This window comes from Hylobates moloch, unplaced genomic scaffold, assembly GCF_009828535.3.
Source record: "Hylobates moloch isolate HMO894 unplaced genomic scaffold, HMol_V3 SCAFFOLD_9, whole genome shotgun sequence".
In the NCBI taxonomy this organism is placed as follows: domain Eukaryota; kingdom Metazoa; phylum Chordata; class Mammalia; order Primates; family Hylobatidae; genus Hylobates; species Hylobates moloch.
In genome coordinates, this window is record NW_026652284.1 from 32933643 (window position 1) to 32952357 (window position 18715).

The following is an 18715-nucleotide window of genomic DNA, read 5'->3' on the forward strand; positions in this document are numbered from 1 at the left end:
AGAGAGACTTGATTGAAAGTGGATAGATGGCTATCGAGAGTTTTAGTCTATTTTGGTTTGATTTTTGAGACAGCTAATGGTTTTATCTTTTTGCAGGCCTAGAACGATTATTTTGTTCATATTACTGGGTTATTTAAGAATTAAATAGAAAATATATTACATTTTTATTTATACTCAGGAGGTATGATTTCTCTTTGACTTTAGGTTCTAGGGTATTTGTAAGATTTCCATCAGTTCTCAACTTCATGGAAGTCTGCTCAGTGCCCTTTTGCTCTCTATCCTGAAAAACCATCAATTTGCCTAATATCTTAGGGCTAGTGGCATTGTTTTTATCCAACTCCATCCTGCCTGTTGGAGCAGTACTTCTCGTACTTTGAAGTGCATGTAAATCCTCTGGGAGAACCTTGTTAAAGTGCTGATTCTGATTCTATAGGTGTAGGGTGGGGCACAATGATTCTGCATTTCTAGCCAGCTCCTGATGCTATTGCTCCTTGGACAACACTTTGAGTAGCAGTATCAGAGTATTGGAAGGATCCTACACACTTTAAGCATTCTTTTAGTGAAGAAAAAAATCAGACAAATGTGTACAATGAGAAATTTATTCTTCTGTGCATTTCTACTGAGAATGCTGGACCCCAAGAAGAAAATGGAGTTATTGTTTCTTTTTTTCCCAGGCAATTAATATTTTTAAAATGTAGACATTCTTTGTTGAACAAATAGAAAGTAATTTTGTTTTTGTAATAGGTAAAGCATTCACAGGGTTCAATATGTAAAATATATAAAATGGCCACCAGTGATATATCCCAACTGTTACCCCTGAATCATGTAATTACCCATTCTTCTGTTCCTTTGTATTCTTTAAGGGTTTTGTTTTTTTTTCCTGAGGGACAGAGTCTTGCTCTGTTGCCCAGGCTGGTGTGCTGAAGGGCAGTGGCACAATCATGGCTCACTGCAGCCTCAAACTCCTGGCTCAAGCAATCCTCCCACCTCAGCCTCCAGAGTAGCTGGGACTACAGGCACACGCCACCATGCCTGGCTGATTTTTTCCCCTTTTTTGTATACACAGGGTCTTGCTATGTTGCCCAGGCTGGCCTGGAACTCCAGGCCTCAAGACATCCTCCCACCTTAGCCTCCCAAAATGCTGGGATTACAGGTGTGAGCCACCTTGCCCAGATGATAGTCTAAGTCTTTCTTTTTTTTTTTTTTTTTGAGACAGAGTTTTGCTCTTGTTGCCCAGGCTGGACTGCAATGGCGTGATCCCAGCTCACTGTAACCTCTGCCTCCTGGGTTCAAGCAATTCTCCTACCTCAGCCTCCCGAGTAGCTGGGATTACAGGTGTGTGCCACCATGCCCGGCTAATTATTTGTATATTTAGTAGAAACGGGCTTTCACCATGCTGGTCCAGAACTCCTGACTTCAAGTGATCCACCAACCTCGGCCTCCCAGAGTGCTGGGATTACAGGCGTAAGCCACCACGCCTGACCGATAGTCTAAGTCTTATAAGTAAATACACATGTATGTATCTATGTGTGTATGTATAAGTATAAAGTTTTCCCATTTTGCATAAATAATAGCATGTTTTGCCTACTATTCTCGTTTGCTTAATACACCTAATATATTAAGATATCTGAGCTCATTCCATACCGTACATTAAAAGCATCTTCATTCTTTATTACAGCTACATAGTATTCCATTAGATGGATGTACCATAATTTATTTTACTAGTCTCAAAATATAGTTTTAAATTAATATAATTGCAATTGAGAACTCTAAAAACAAATTATAATCCAGTTGTCCAACCACAGAGGAAACATATTTATAAACAAGATAAATACTAAATTATTATTCTTATAATGAATTTCATATTTTCTTAAATATTTCAAAAACTTAAGACAGCTCCTCATCGGTGGTGACATTTTAAAAAAGAAAACAATATTGACTTATTTCAGTATGTAAGGGATTCCGTTGGAGTTATGAATGGTATTTTAGGAAATTTCAGAAACTCTTTAGGTTGAAACAATGATAAATCACCAAAAAGAGCTTTGAATGTATGTGTTACTAGAGTTCCAAAAAATGTAACTTATTGCAGTGGAATCATTTATGTGCTCAAGAGCCTTACTTGCTTATAGGTGAGTGGAATTGTGTATAATTATCCAGAAAATTCAGTGCATGTCATAGCTGGATAATTTAGCCTCTTTACTAACCAGACCCTCCTCCCCTCAATACTGCTTACATTTTTCTACTGCTTGGCATAGCAAACCTGTGTTTCTTTTAAATTATAAAATAAAAACATCTAGAATTAATCATCTCTCTCTGCCTTATATTCAATGGGTTCTGATTTAGTAGTCCCATAGAAATAAAAGTGATATTTAGTGGTACTGAAAGTTTAAAAATATATTATCATAGAGTAAAACTGATGTATTTTTGTGAACAGGTCTATGAATTTACACAGACGGATGTATGGATTTCTACACCATCACAATCAGAATAGAGAATATGTGGCCGGGCATGGTGTCTCACGCCCATAATCCCACCACTTCTGGAGGCCAAGGCGGGCAGATCATGAGGTCAGGAGTTCAAGACCAGCCTGGACAACATAGTGAAACCCTGTCTCTACTAAAAATACAAAAATTAGCCAGGCATGATGGTGGGCTCCTGTAGTCCCAGCTACTGGGAAGGCTGAGGCAGGAGAATCGCTTGAACCCAGGAGGCAGAGGTAGCAGTGAGCTGAAATTGCGCCACTGCACTCCAGCCTAGGCGACAGAGCGAGACTCCATCTCAAAAAAAAAAAAAGAAAAAGAAAAAAAGAGAATATCCTCATCACCCCAGTCCCCTAAATTACATTACATCTCTTTATAGACACCTCCTACCTCCACATACGATAGGTGATAACCACTGATGTTTTCATCTCTATTGTTTGGCCTTTTTCAGAATGTCACAGAAATGAATAATATAGTATAAAACCTTTTGAAATTATCTTCTTTCACTCAGCAAAATGCTTTTGAGATTCATCCAAGTTGTTGCATGTATCAATAATTTGTCCTTTTATATTGCTCAGTACTAGAACATTATATAAATATGCCAGTGTTTGTTTATCCATTTACCCAAAGACAGACAATATTTGAATTGTTTGCAGTTTTTAGTGAGTATGAATAGGGTCACACATATGTGTACATGTTTTTGGGTGAACATAAGTTTTAATTTCCCTAGTTTACATAAATATCTAGCGGTAGGAATGCTGGGTCACAGGTTAAGTGTTAGTTTAACTTTATTTATTTATTTATTTTTTTTTTTTTTTGAGGCGGAGTCTCGCTCTGTCGCCCAGGCTGGAGTGCAGTGGCGCAATCTCGGCTCACTGCAAGCTCCGCCTCCCGGGTTCACGCCATTCTCCTGCCTCAGCCTCTCCGAGTAGCTGGGACTACAGGCGCCCGCCACCACGCCCGGCTAATTTTTTTTTGTATTTTTAGTAGAGACGGGGTTTCACCGTGGTCTCGATCTCCTGACCTCGTGATCCGCCCGCCTCGGCCTCCCAAAGTGCTGGGATTACAAGCGTGAGCCACCGCGCCCAGCCTAGTTTAACTTTATAAGCAAGTACCAAAATTGTTTTCCCAACTTGTTGTGCTATTCTGCATTTCTGCCAGCAATGTATGAGAGCTCAGATTGATCTACGTCCCCTCTGGCACTTGATATTGCAGCATTTTTTATTTCAGCCATTTTAATAGGTGTATAGTAGTAACTCATTGTGGTTTTATTTTGCATTTCCTTAACAAGTAATGATGGTGAACATTTTTTCTTATGCTTGTTTACCATTCTACATCCTCTTTACTGAAGTGTCCAACTATTCTACCAATTTTTAAGTTGGGTTGCTTGATGTTTTTATTGTTGATTTTTGAGAATTAAAAAAAATATGTATTCTAAATACAAGCCATTTGTCAAATATGAGATTTTCAAAATTTTCTCCCATTTTATAGCCTGTCTTTTTTTGCTCTTAACACTTTACAGAGCAAAAGTTTTAAATTTTGTGAAGTCTGGTGTATCAATTTTTTTCTTTTATAGATCATGCTTTGGTGTTATCCCCAATAAATTTTTGCCTAACACCAACTCATGAAGATTTTCTCCTATGTTTATTTATCAAAGTTTTATAGCTTTACATTTTACATTTAGCTCTATGATCTTTTTCTTTTGTATAAAATGTGATATTTAGATTGAGGCCCTTTCTTTCACATATAGATATCTAATGGTTTCATTATCGTTTCTTGAGAATATTATCCTGTCTTCACAGAATTGACTTTGAACCTTTGTCAAAAATCAATTGACTATACACCCACACACACACACACACACACACACAGAGACACACACACATATATATATATATTTTTGAGAGAGGGTCTCACTCCCATCGCCCACGCTGGAGTGCAGTGGTGCAATCATGGCTCACTGCAGCCTCGACTTCCCGGGCTCAGGTGATCCTCCCACCTCAGCCTCTCAAGTAGCTGGACTACAGGTACTCACCACTGTGCCTGGCTAATTTTTTGTATTTTTTATAGAGAGGGGGTTTTGCCATGTTGCCCAGCCTGGTCTCAAACTCCTGGGCTCAGGTGATCCCGCCTGCCTCGGCCTCCCAAAGTGCTGGGATTACCAGCATGAGCCACTGCACCTGGCCACAACTGGCTATATTTCTGTAGGTCTGTATCTGGACTTCCTATTCTGTGATCAATGTGTCTATCCCCCAGTCAATACTCTAGTGTCTTATTGTAACTTTATGTTGTCTCAACATTGGGTATTGTCATTCTTCCAATTTTATTCTTTTTAAAAATTGTATGACTTTTCTAGTTAAACTGCCTTTCCACGTACATTTTAGAATCAGCTTGTGTATAACCACATAATTGGAATTCTGCTAAACCTACAGACCAATTGACATCTTCCAATCCATGAACGTATGTCTCCCTGTTTATTTAAGCTTTTATTCTCTTCATCAGCATATTTTGAAAATAATTATTTTAATTTTTGTGGGTACATAGTAGGTGTAAATATTTATGTGGTACATGAGACATTTTGATACAGGGATGCAATGCATGATAGTCACATCATGTAAAATAAGGTATCCATTCCCTCAAGCATTTATCTTTTGTGTTACAAACAATCCAATTATACTATTTTAGTTATTTTTAAATGTGCAATTAAATTATTAGACTATAGTCATCCTATTATCGAATACTAGGTAGCATTTTGTTTTCAAAATATATATGTTTTGTTAGATTTATAACCAAGTATTTCATTTTTTGGCTTTAGTGTAAATAGAGTTTTTAAAAAAATTTTTAGTTTCCAGTTGTACATGACAATATATAAAAACAGAATTGGCTGGGCGCGGTGGCTCACGCTTGTAATCCCAGCACTTTGGGAGGCCGAGGCGGGCAGATCACGAGGTCAGGAGATCGAGACCATGGTGAAACCCCGTCTCTACTAAAAAATACAAAAAATTAGCCGGGCGTGGTGGCGGGCGCCTGTAGTCCCAGCTACTCGGAGAGGCTGAGGCAGGAGAATGGCGTGAACCCGGGAGGCGGAGCTTGCGGTGAGCAGAGATTGCGCCACCGCACTCCAGCCTGGGTGAAAGAGCGAGACTCCGTCTCAAAAAAAAACAAAACAAAACAAAACAAAACAAAAAACAAAAAAAAACAGAATTGAGGCCAGGCACAGTGGCTCATGCCTGTAATCCCAGCACTTTGGGAGGCCGAGGTGGGCGGATCACAAGGTCAGGAATTCGAGACCAGCCTGGCCAACATGGTGAAACCCTGTCTCTACTAAAAAAAAATACAAAAAATTAGCTGGGCGTAGTGGCGGGTGCCTGTAATCCCAGCTACTTGGGAGGCTGAGGCAGGAGAATCGCATGAACCCTGGAGGCAGAGGTTGCAGTGAGCCAAGATTGCGCCACTGCACTCCAGCCTGGGTGACAGAGCAAGATTCCATCTCAAAAAAAAAAACAAAACAAACAAAACAAACAAAAAAAAAAACAGGACTTCACCAAGATGGCCAAATAGGAACAGCTCTGGTCTGCAGCTCCCAGCGTGATCGACACAGAAGAAGATGGGTGATTTCTGCATTTCCAGCTGAGGTACCAGGTTCATCTCACTGGGACTGACTGGACAGTGGGTGCAGCCCACGGAGGGCGATCTGAAGCAGGGCGGGGCATCGCCTCACCTGGGAAGCACAAGGGGTTGGGGGATTTCCCTTTCCTAGCCAAGGGAAGCCAGGACAGACTACCTGGAAAAACAGGGCACTCCCGCCCAAATACTGCACTTTTCCCAAGGTCTTAGCAACTGGCAGACAAGGTGATTCTCTCCCGTGCCTGGGTTGGTGGGTCCCACGCCCACAGAGCCTTGCTCACTGCTAGCACAGCAGTATAAGATCTATCTGTGAGATGGCAGCCTGGCTAGGGGAGGGGCATCCACCATTGCTGAGGCTTGAGTAGGCAAAGACAGCGGCCGGGAAGCTCTAACTGGGCAGAGCCCACCGCAGCACAACAAGGCCTGCTGCCCCTAGACTCCACCTCTGTGGGCAGGGCATAGCTGAACAAAAGGAGCAGACAACTTCTGCAGATGTAAACATCCTTGTCTAACAGCTCTGAAGAGAGTAGCAGTTCTCCCAGCATGGTGTTTGAGCTCTGAGAATGGACAGACTGCCTCCTCAAGTGGGTCCCTGACCCCCGTGTAGCCTAACTGGGAGACATCTCCCAATAGGGGCCGACAGACACCTCATATAGGCGGCTGCCCCTTTGGGGCGAAGCTTCCAGAGGAAGGATCAAGCAGTAATATTTGCTGTTCTGCAATATTTGCTGTTCTGTAGCCTCTGCTGGTGATACACAGGCAAAAAGGGTCTGGAGTGGAACTCCAGCAAACTCCAACAGACCTGCAGCTGAGGGACCTGACTGTTAGAAGGAAAACTAACAAACAGAAAGGAATAGCACCAACATCAACAAAAAGGTCATCTACACCAAAACCCCATCTGTAGGTCACCATCATCAAAGACCAAAGGTAGATAAAATCACAAAGATGGGGAGAAACCAGAGCAGAAAAGCTGAAAATTCTAAAAATCAGAGTGCCCCTTTTCCTCCAAAGGATCATAGCTCCTCGCCAGCAATGGAAGAAAGCTGGATGAAGAATGACTTTGACAAGTTGACAGAAGTAGGCTTCAGAAGGTTAGTAATAACAAACTTCTCTGAGCTAAAGGAGGATGTTTGAACCCACCGCAAGGAAGCTAAAAACCTTGAAAAAAGATTAGATGAATGGCTAACTAGAATAAACAGCATAGAGAAGATCCTAAATGACCTGATGGAGCTCAAAACCATGCAATGAGAACTTCATGATGCATGCACAAGCTTCAGTAGCCGATTCGATCAAGTGGAAGAAAGGGTATCAGTGATAGAAGATCAAATTAATGAAATAAAGCAAGAAGACAAGGTTAGAGAAAAAAGAGTAAAAAGAAATTAACAAAGCCTCCAAGAAATATGGGACTATGTGAAAAGACCAAATCTAAGTCTGATTGGTGTACCTGAAAGTGATGGGAAGAACGGAACCAAGTTGAAAAACACTCTTCAGGATATTATCCAGGGGAACTTCCCCAAACTAGCAAGGCAGGCCAACATTCAAATTCAGGAAATACAGAGAACACTACAAAGATACTCCTCGAGAAGAGCAACCCCAAGACACATAATTGTCACATTCACCAAGGTTGAAATGAAGGAAAAAGTGTTAAGGGCAGCCAGAGAGAAAGGTCGAGTTACCCTCAAAGGGAAGCCCAGCAGACTAACAGTGGATCTCTCGGCAGAAACCCTACAAGCCAGAAGAGAGTGGGGGCCAATATTCAACATTCTTCAAGAAAAGAATTTTCAACCCAGAATTTCATATCCAGCCAAACTAAGCTTCATAAGTGGAGGAGAAATAAAATCCTTTACAGACAAGCAAATGCTGAGAGATTTTGTCACCACCAGGCCTGCCTTACAAGAGTTCCTAAAGGAAGCACTAAACATGGAAAGGAACAACCAGTACCAGCCACTGCAAAAACATGTCAAACTGTAAAGACCATTGATGCTATGAAGAAACTGCATCAATTAACAGGCAAAATAACCAGCGAACATCATAATCGAAGGATCAAATTCACATATAACAATATTAACATTAAATGTAAATGGGCTAAATCCCCCAATTAAAAGACACAGACTAGCAAATTGGATAGAGTCAAGACACATCAGTGTGCTGTATTCAGAAGACCCATCTCACATGCAAAGATGCACACAGGCTCAAAATAAAGGGATAGAGGAAGATCTACTAAGTAAATGGAAAGCAAAAAAAAGCAGGGGTTGCAATCCTAGTCTCTGATAAAACAGACTTTAAACCAACAAAGATCAAAAGAGACAAAGAAGGCCATTACATAATGGTAAAGGGATCAATTCAGCAAGAAGAGTTAACTATCCTAAATATGTATGTACCCAATACAGGAGCATCCAGATTCATAGAGCAAGTCCTTAGAGACCTAAAAAGAGACTTAGACTCCCACACAATAATAATGGGAGACTTTAACACACCACTGTCAATATTAGACAGATCAATGGGATAGAAGGTTAACAAAGATATCCAGGACCTGAACTCAGCTCTGCAACAAGCAGACCTAATAGACATCTACAGAACTCTCCACCCCAAATCAACAGAATATACATTCTTCTCAGCACGACATCACACTTATTCTAAAATTGATCACATAATTGGAAGTAAAGCACTCAGCAAATGTAAAAGAACAGAAATCACAACAAACTGTCTCTCAGACCACAGTGCAATCAAATTAGAACTCAAGATTAAGAAACCCACTCAAAACCGCACAACTATGTGGAAACTGAACACCTTGCTCCTGAATGACTACTGGGTAAATAACGAAATGAAGGCAGAAATAAAGATGTTCTTTGAAACCAATGAGAACAAAGACGCAACATACCAGAATCTCTGGGACACATTTTAAAGCAGTGTGTACAGGGAAATTTATAGCACTAAATGCTCACAAGAGAAAGCAAGAAAGATCTAAAATCGACACCCTAACATCACAATTGAAAGAACTAGAGAAGCAAGAACAAACAAATTCAAAAGCTAGCATAAGGCAAGAAATAACTAAGATCAGAGCAGAACTGAAAGAGATAGAGACACAAAAAACGCTTCAAAAAAAATCAATGAATCCAGGAGCTGGTTTTCTGAAAAGCTCAAGAAAATTGATAGACTGCTAGCAAGACTAATAAAGAAGAAAAGAGAGAAGAATCAAATAGACACAATAAAAAATGATAAAGGGGATATCACCACCGATCCCACGGAAATACAAACTACCATCAGAGAATACTATAAATGCTACTATGCAAATAAACTAGAAAATCCAGAAGAAATGGATAAATTCCTGGACACATACACCCTACAAGACTAAACCAGGAAGAAGTTGAATCTCTGAATAGACCAATAACAGGCTCTGAAATTGAGGCAATAATTAATAGCCTAACAACCAAAAAAATCCAGGACCAGACGGATTCACAGCCAAATTCTACCAGAGGTACAAAGAGAAGCTAGTACCATTCCTTTTCAAACTATTCCAATCAATAGAAAAAGAGGGAATCCTCCCTAACTCATTTTATGAGGCCAACATCATCCTAATACCAAAGCCTGGCAAAGACACAAGAAAAAAAGAGAATTTTAGACCAATATCCCTAATGAACATCGATGCTAAAATCCTCAATAAAATACTGGCAAACCGAATCCAGCAGCACATCAAAAAGCTTATCCACCATGATCAAGTGGGCTTCATCCCTGGGATGCAAGGCTGGTTCAACACATGCAAATCAATAAACATAATCCATCACATAAACAGAACCAATGACAAAAACCACATGATTATCTCAATAGATGCAGAAAAGGCCTTTGACAAAATTCAACAGCCCTTCATGCTAAAAACTCTTAATAAACTTGGTATTGATGGAACTTATCTCAAAATAATAAGAGCTATTTATGACAAACCCACAGCCAATATCATACTGAATGGGCAAAAACTGGAAGCATTCCCTTTAAAAACCAGCACAAGACAAGGATGCTCTCTCTCATCACTCCTATTCAACATAGTGTTGGAAGTTCTGTCCCGGGCAATCATGCAAGAGCAAGAAATAAAGGGTATTCAATTAGGAAATGAGGAAGTCAAATTGTCCCTGTTTGCAGATGACATGATTGTATATTTAGAAAACCCCATCGTCTCAGCCCAAAATCTCCTTAAGCTGATAAACAACTTCAGCAAAGTCTCAGGATACAAAATCAATGTGCAAAAATCACCAGCATTCCTATACACCATTAATAGACAAACAGAGAGCCAAATCATGAGTGAATTCCCATTCACAATTGAGACAAACAGAATAAAATACCTAGTAATCTAACTTACAAGGGATGTGAAGGACCTCTTTAAGGAGAACCACAAACCACCGCTCAACGAAATAAAAGAGGACACAAACAAATGGAAGAATATTCCACGCTCATGGATAGGAAGAATCAATATCATGAAAATGGCCATACTGCCCAAAGTAATTTATAGATTCAATGCCATCCCCATCAAGCTACCAATGACTTTCTTCACATAATTGGAAAAAACTACTTTAAAGTTCATATAAAACCAAAAAAGAGCCCACATTGCCAAAAAATCGTAAGCAAAAACAACAAAGCTGGAGGCATCATGCTATCTGACTTCAAACTATACTACAAGGCTACAGTAACCAAAACAGCATGGTACTGGTACCAAAACAGAGATGTAGACCAATGGAACATAACAGAGACCTCAGAAATAACACTAGACATCTGCAACCATCTGATCTTTGACAAACCTGACAGAAACAATAAATGGGGAAAGGATTCCCTATTTAATAAATGGTGCTGGGAATACTGGCTAGCCATATGTAGAAAGCTGAAACTGGATCCCTTCCTTATATCTTATACAAAAATTAATTCAAGATGGATTAAAGACTTAAATGTTAGACCTAAAACCATAAAAACTCTAGAAGAAAACCTAGGCGATACAATTCAGGACATAGGCATGGGCAAGGACTTCATGACTAAAACACCAAAAGCAATGGCAACAAAAGTCAAAATAGACAAATGAGATCTAATTAAACTAAAGAGCTTCTGCACAGCAAAAGAAACTACCATCACAGTGAACAGGCAACCTACAGAATGGGAGAAAATTTTTGCAATCTACCCATCTGCCAAAGGGCTAATATCCAGAATCTACAAAGAACTCAAACAAATTTACAAGAAGAAAAACAAACAACCCCATCAAAAAGTGGGCAAAGGACATAAACAGACACTTCTCAAAAGAAGACATCTATGCAGCCCACAGACACATGAAAAAATGCTCATCATCACTGGCCATCAGAGAAATGCAAATCAAAACCACAATGAGATACCATCTCAGGTCAGTTAGAATCGCAATCATTAAACAGTCAGGAAACAACAGATGCTGGAGAGGATGTGGAGAAATAGGAACACTTTTACACTGTTGGTGGGAGTGTAAACTAGTTCAACCATTGTGGAAGACAGTGTGGCGATTCCTCAAGGATCTAGAACTAGAATTACCATTTGACCCAGCAATCCCATTACTGGGTGTATACCCAAAGGATTATAAATCATGCTCCTATAAAGACACATGCACATGTATGTTTACTGTGGCACTGTTCACGATAGTAAAGACTTGGAACTAACCTAAATGTCTATCAATGATAGACTGGATTAAGCAAATGTGGCACATATGCACCATGGAATACTAGGCAGCCATAAAAAAGGATGAGTTCATGTCCTTTTCAGGGACATGGATGAAACTGGAAACCATCATTCTCAGCAAACTATCACAAGGACAGAAATCCAAACACTGCATGTTCACACTCACAGGTGGGAATTGAACAATGAGATCACTTGGACACAGGGCGGGGAACATCACACACCAGGGCCTGTTGGGGGTGGGGGCTGGGGGAGGGATAGCACTAGAAGAAATACCTAATGTAAATGATGAGTTGATGGGTGCAGCAAACCAACATGGCACATGTATACCTATGTATCAAACCTGCACGTTGTGCACATGTACCATAGAACTTAAAGTATAATAATAAAAAAAAACAGAATTCATTTTCATTCACTGACTTCGTATCCTGTGAAGTTGTTAAACTCAGTTACAAGTTCTAGGAGGTTTTTTTGTAGGTTCCTACATATACAATTATGCTGACTGAATAAGGACAGTTTGTTTCTTCCATTCCAGCCTGTGTGCCTTTTCTTTTCCTTGCCTGATTATACTGGTTAGGACTTCCAGTATACTGTTGAATAGGAGTCTTGAGAGTAAACATCCTTGCCTTCTTTCCATTCACGGCATTCAAGTTTTTGCCATTAAGTATGTTGCCTGTAGTTGGTCTTTTTTAAGATATTCTTTATCAGGTTGCGTATGTTTGCTGAGAGTTTTCAGCATAAATGGAGGCTGAATTTTATCAAATGCTTATTCTGCATCAAATGACATCATCAGGTAGTTTTTCTTTTCTTTTTTTTTTTCTGAGACGGAATCTTGCTCTGTCGCCCAGGCTGGAGTGCAGTGGTGTGATCTCAGCTCACTGCAATCTCCCCTTCCTGGATTCAAGTGATTCTCCTGCCTCAGCCTCCTGAGTAGCTGGGACTGCAGGCACGCGCTACCATGCCCAACTAATTTTGGTGTTTTTAGTAGAGATGGGGTTTCACCATGTTGGTCAGGCTGGTCTCGAACTCCTGACCTCGTGATCTGCCCACCTTGGCTTTCCAAAGTGCTGAGATTACAGGCTGAGCCACCGCGCCAGGGCCAGGTAGTTTTTCTTTTAGTCTGCTAGTGTAGTCAATAATCTTACTTGCTTTTCCTTTTTCTTTTCTTTTTTTTTTGAGACGGAGATGTGCTCTGTCGCCAGGCTGGAGTGCAGTGGCGTCATCTCGGCTCACTGCAACCTCTGCCTCCCGGGTTCAAGTGATTCTCCTGCCTCAGCCTCCCGAGTAGCTGGGACTACAGGGGCATGCCACCACCCCCAGCTAATTTTTGTATTTTTAGTAGAGACAGGGTTTTACCATGTTGATGGGTGATCCACCTGCCTCAGCTGGGATTACAGGTGTGAGCCACTGCGCCCGGCCCTTTACTTGCTTTTCTAATAGTGCCCCAGGTAGCATTCCCAGCATGAACCTCCTGTTGGTTATGGTGTATTATTCTTTTAACAGTTTGCTGATTTTGATTTGCTAATATTTTGTTGAGGACCTTTGCATCTATGTTCAGGAAGGATATGAATCTGTAGTTCTGTCCTGTTTTTATTTATTTATTTAATTTAATTTAATAATTTAATTTAATTGCTGTCCTCATACAATAAGCTCAAAAGTGTTCTCTCCTCTTTTCTCTGAAAGAGATGGTGTTATTTCTTCTTTAAATGTTTGATAGAATTCAGTAATGAAACCATTTGGGCCTGGAAATTTCTTTTTCCAAGTTTTAAATTAAACTAAAAATTCAATTTCTTTAAAAGGCAGGCTTTTAATAAAAAATTCCCATTAAAAAATTTTTGGAAAACCTGACCTCATTAGAAAGATTAATGTCCACTTATTCATTGACACTTAAAATTCTTTTCAGTGTACTAGCTGTTGAGGGTAGTTTCTAAAGAAAGAGAAAATGTGGTCCTGCCTTAAAATAATTATGGCACAATACTGGTGAGAAGTCATCTCAAATGGATATTTAGAAATACGTGACTAAGAAAGAAATAGGATGCAACAATGGTTAAGAGCATCCATGGATTATGGCAAATGACAAACTTAGATTTGTATTTAGTTCTGCCACACTGTAACACTGGGCAATTAACCTGTTTAACTTTTTTCCTTCTCAACTATAAAAAAGAAATAATAATATATGTATCACTGAGTTGTGGATTAAGGATTAAGCAACTTAATGCTTGTCAAGAGCTTCATACAAAGTAAATATCCAGTAAGTAGTAGCTATCATTGGTGTGACTTTCCGGGAAAAATTACAACTATGTAGAGAAAAGTAGAGTACAGTGCTATAGATTGAAAGTAAGTACCTTTCATAATGCTAGAGAATTGTGAAACCAAACATTCTAGGAAAATTTAAGAGTTTATGCTTTCAATTTTGTTATTCTGTAAAAGATTAGCATTGGATGGTTTTAAATTCACGGAAAGCCACATGGCTCTAGATTAATATTTATTTATTTTTTTTGCAACCACATTCTAACTTTTTTGAATGTTCTCTTTATCAAATACCACCTTATAGTCTCGTATTCAATGAAAATTTGCTTTCTTTTCTTTCTAAATCAAATTCTTTAATACACAATGCTCTCCCTCTGTCTGCCCTGTCCAATGTCTTGATACCTTGCCTGCAGGACAACAAGTAGAATTGCCCAGTTTAAAGATACACTATATCCTTTTTAATTTTTTTGGAGACTGAGTTTCACTCTTGTTACCCAGACTGGAGTGCAGTGGTGCAAATTTCGGCTCATTGAACCTTTGCCTCCCAGGTTCAAGTGATTATCCTGCCTCAGCCTTCCAAGTGGCTGGGATTACAGGCATCTGCGATCACACCCTGCTAATTTTTTTTTTTTTTTTTTTTTTTTAGTAGAGACCCGGTGCCGCCATGTTGGCCAGGTCGGTCTCAAACTCCTGAACTCAGGTGATCTGCTCGCCTCGGCCTCCCAAAGTGCTGCAATTATGGGAATGAGTCACTGCGCCTGGCTAAAGATATACTATATCCATTTACTATCTTAATAAATGAGGTAAAAACAAGCAGACTAGTGAAAGTGGAATATCAAATTAGCTTACATGAAAAGCAAGAAAGCAGACGATTTATTTTGGAGATGGCCTTTCTTCTATTAGTCATGCCATTATTGTGGTTTCAGCAAAACTGATTGTTTCTGTTTAATCAATGTTTCTCATCTTTTGCTAAGTTGGCTGCCTCATCTTTTCGTGTATGCCTAGTCTTCAAAAACTTAAAAGTAGAGATTCAACACTACGGGGGACAGTTAGGCATAAAGTGTAGACATAGAAGGGAGAGAATAGTGTTACTGCAGGTAGAAGAAAGAACTTTTAGGAGAGGATGGAATTTCAAAGAGACTTTGAAGGTTGGGAAGCGTTTGGGGAGAACAAATAAAAGAAAGGTGGCAGTGAGCACTCTGGATCATTTGAAAGACGAACAAAGGCACACAGGTGTGAATGAACTTGGTGTTTACATGAGTACGTTGCATGGGGATAAAAGGTAGAGGGTGATTTGGAGAAGGGAATGCGCTGGAACATGAGTGCCTACATGTGTACAACTGAGGAAGAGGGACTGCGGCGTTACCATAAAAGACAGACTAAACTGTTACAGAGGCGGCATAGTTTATTTATTTAGAATATGGGCTCTGGAGCTAGACTTGCCAAATTGTAATCCTGGCTTTGTAAAGGTGTCTCCTCCCTGCCCACTCCCACACCCCCACCCCTTTACCAGGAAAGGCAAAAGTTAATCACTGGAGACAACTCTGGACCCTTAGGATTCAATAATACATAACAAATTTTATTACCTAGCTTTCATCTTCTGCTAGTTCTCTCAAATTTGCTTCCCAAATTTGCTATGCTAGAAACTCAAAGTCCTTTCCTTTGTAGGATTTTTCTAAAAATTTATTGTTATTTTGTTAAGATGCCATGTAAGAACAAGTTCTAACCACACTTTTGAGTTACTCAACACTGAGTACTCCCATAACTGTACCACGCAGAGGTTGATACATCTTTGCTTTTATTAATCTGTCTTTTGTCCATCTAATTTGCAGAGCCCCAGCCAATGAACTAACTTAACACGGGTAGAGGGAAAATAATTTTTTTCCTCCTCTACCAATGTCAGGAGTCAGATTATGGAATGTTTAAATTCTGAGATTATGTGAGAAAGACTACTGGAGGCATCATATATTTTTAGTCAAGTAAACATGATGTTATTTTTTATGTTAACTAATATTGGCTTTTAACATCAATCAAATATGCTCCACATTAATTAAAATTTTATTCAGATTGTAATCTTTGTGTTACACTCAATGTATATCTATATTTAAAAGGACTATGATACAGCACACCAACAAAGATGCTAAAACCCAGATCAAAGTCTTTTATTGCTTGATATTATTTGACTCTTTGGAAACAAGTGGGAAAATTATCCAAGAAGAAAAGCCAAAGCAGCCAGTATGCAGCCAACTAACAGATGGAAGGGGAAATGATGAGGGGGGATTAGGTGATAGGAAGGTGAGAGTGCAAACTGAGAGGCAAAATGGACTCAGGAAAGCAATTATGTATAAGAAAAATATATAGCTGGGCTTAGTGGTGGGCTCCTGTAATCCCAGCTACTCAGGAGGCTGAGGCAGGAGAACTGCTTGAACTCGGGAGGCGGAGGTTGCAGTGAGCTGAGATCGCTCCACTGCACTCCAACCCGGGCAAGAAAGTGAGACTCCATCTCAAAAAATAATAACAAAAAACAAAAAATAAAACAAAACAAAAAAAGGAAAAATATATTTCAAAATTTAGAGGATAGATATTCTAGAAATTCAGAAATAGAATTTGGATGTTTTGAAAACTGCAAGGAGCCAAGTACAAGTGAATACTGAGACTGGATTTATTTAAATAGCTGTATTAGCACCAAACAACATTAATAATAAAAAGTAAAAAAAAGCCAGGCGCGGTGGCTCACGCTTGTAATCCCAGCACTTTGGGAGGCCGAGGCGGGCGGATCATGAGGTCAGGAGATTGAGACCACGGTGAAACCCCGTCTCTACTAAAAATACAAAAAATTAGCCAGGCGTGGTGGCGGGCGCCTGTAGTCCCAGCTACTCAGAGAGGCTGAGGCAGGAGAATGGCGTGAACCCGGGAGGCGGAGCTTGCAGTGAGCCGAAATTGCGCCACTGCACTCCAGCCTGGGTGACAGAGCAAGACTCCGTCTCAAAAAAAAAAAAAGAGATGACCCTCCCTGAGGGGCTTACAGATGACCTCCCTGAGGGACTTACAGAAAAAAAAAAAAGTAAAAAAAAAAAAGTAAAAAAAAAATATACAGGGGAATGTACTCATAATTTCTTTTTTTTTTTTTTTTTTTTTAATTGAGATCGAGTCTCACTCTGTTGCTCCGGCTGGAGTGCAGCGGCGTGATCTTGGCTCACTGCAACCTCCGCCTCCGGGTTCAAGCGATTCTCCTACCTCAGCCTCCTGAGTAGCTGGGATTACAGGCACCCACCACCACACCCGCCTAATTTTGTATTTTTAGTAGAAACGGGGTTTCACCATGTTGGCCAGGCTGGTCTTGAACTCCTGAACGCCTCAGCCTCCCAAAGTGCTGGGTTTACAGGAATGAACCACTGTGCCTGGCCTGTACTCATAATTTCATGTAAAAATCTCCTTTGCCACTCCCTGTGTACCTGTCAATGAAAGATTGAAAATATCCAAGAGCATCAGCTTTATTCTAGAGTCTTACTCTATTTTTTTTTTTTTTTTTTCTTTTTTTTTGAGACGGAGTCTTGCTCTGTCGCCCAGGCTGGAGTGCAGTGGCGCACTCTCGGCTCACTGCAAGCTCCGCCTCCCGGGTTCACGCCATTCTCCTGCCTCAGCCTCCGAGTAGCTGGGACTACAGGCGCCCGCCACCACGCCCGGCTAATTTTTTGTATTTTTAGTAGAGACGGGGTTTCACTGTGGTCTTGATCTCCTGACCTCGTGATCCGCCCGCCTCGGCCTCCCAAAGTGCTGGGATTACAAGCGTGAGCCACAGCGCCCGGCCAAGTCTTACTCTATTTTTGCTACAGGTCTGAGTATCTTGAGTTTCAAGTGGATAGGAGTGCCCATCTCCTAAGACGACTACTACCCCCCTCCACCCTGAAGCACCACCACCTTTTGGGTAAACCCAGCAAGGGAAGAGGATGAGTTGTCCTCTCAAAGGAAGATGCGAATCATTCCTTCTGGGAGGGTTAGGTCATATCTTAGAGTTTATTCTTCTGAAACTGACAACTACACTCTTTACTCTCAAATCTTCCATCTAGCCTATCTCTACAAATGGCATTCCCAACTGTTCACTGGTTCCCAGCAGAAACCTAGTATTCATTTGTGACCTTTCTCTCTCTAACCTGCACTCCAGTTAATTAAGTCCGGTTTATTCTGCCACCAAAGTATATCCCAAATCTGTCTACTTTGCTCCATCTCCATGCTACCACTGTCATTTCTGGGCTAACCTTTATGCAAATTAGAGAAAGAAGCCTCTTCTTTTGGGCAGATAGTGGGGCTGGATTTCAGCCACACTCGCTCCCTTGTGCCATGATCTCCACAACCTTGCTCGGTGGCCCTGGACCCGACCAAGCCATCCTGCACTGTTGTAATAAATTTCTTAATGTTTTGCCACATCCTCACTTGTCCCCCTCCAATCCATTCTCCATGTAACAGAGGGATTATTTTAAAATCACCAATTGATCGCTTTATCCCCCACTTTTAAACCTTTCAATGAATTTCCATTGCTATTAGGATGAAATTGCAACCCCCTAACATGGCCTACGAGATTCTGAATGATCTGGTTCCTAGCTCCCTCTTCAACCTGACTGGCACCATTCCCTTTGATCCTTTCAGCCACACTGCCTTGTTTTGTTTCCTGAAACTTGCCA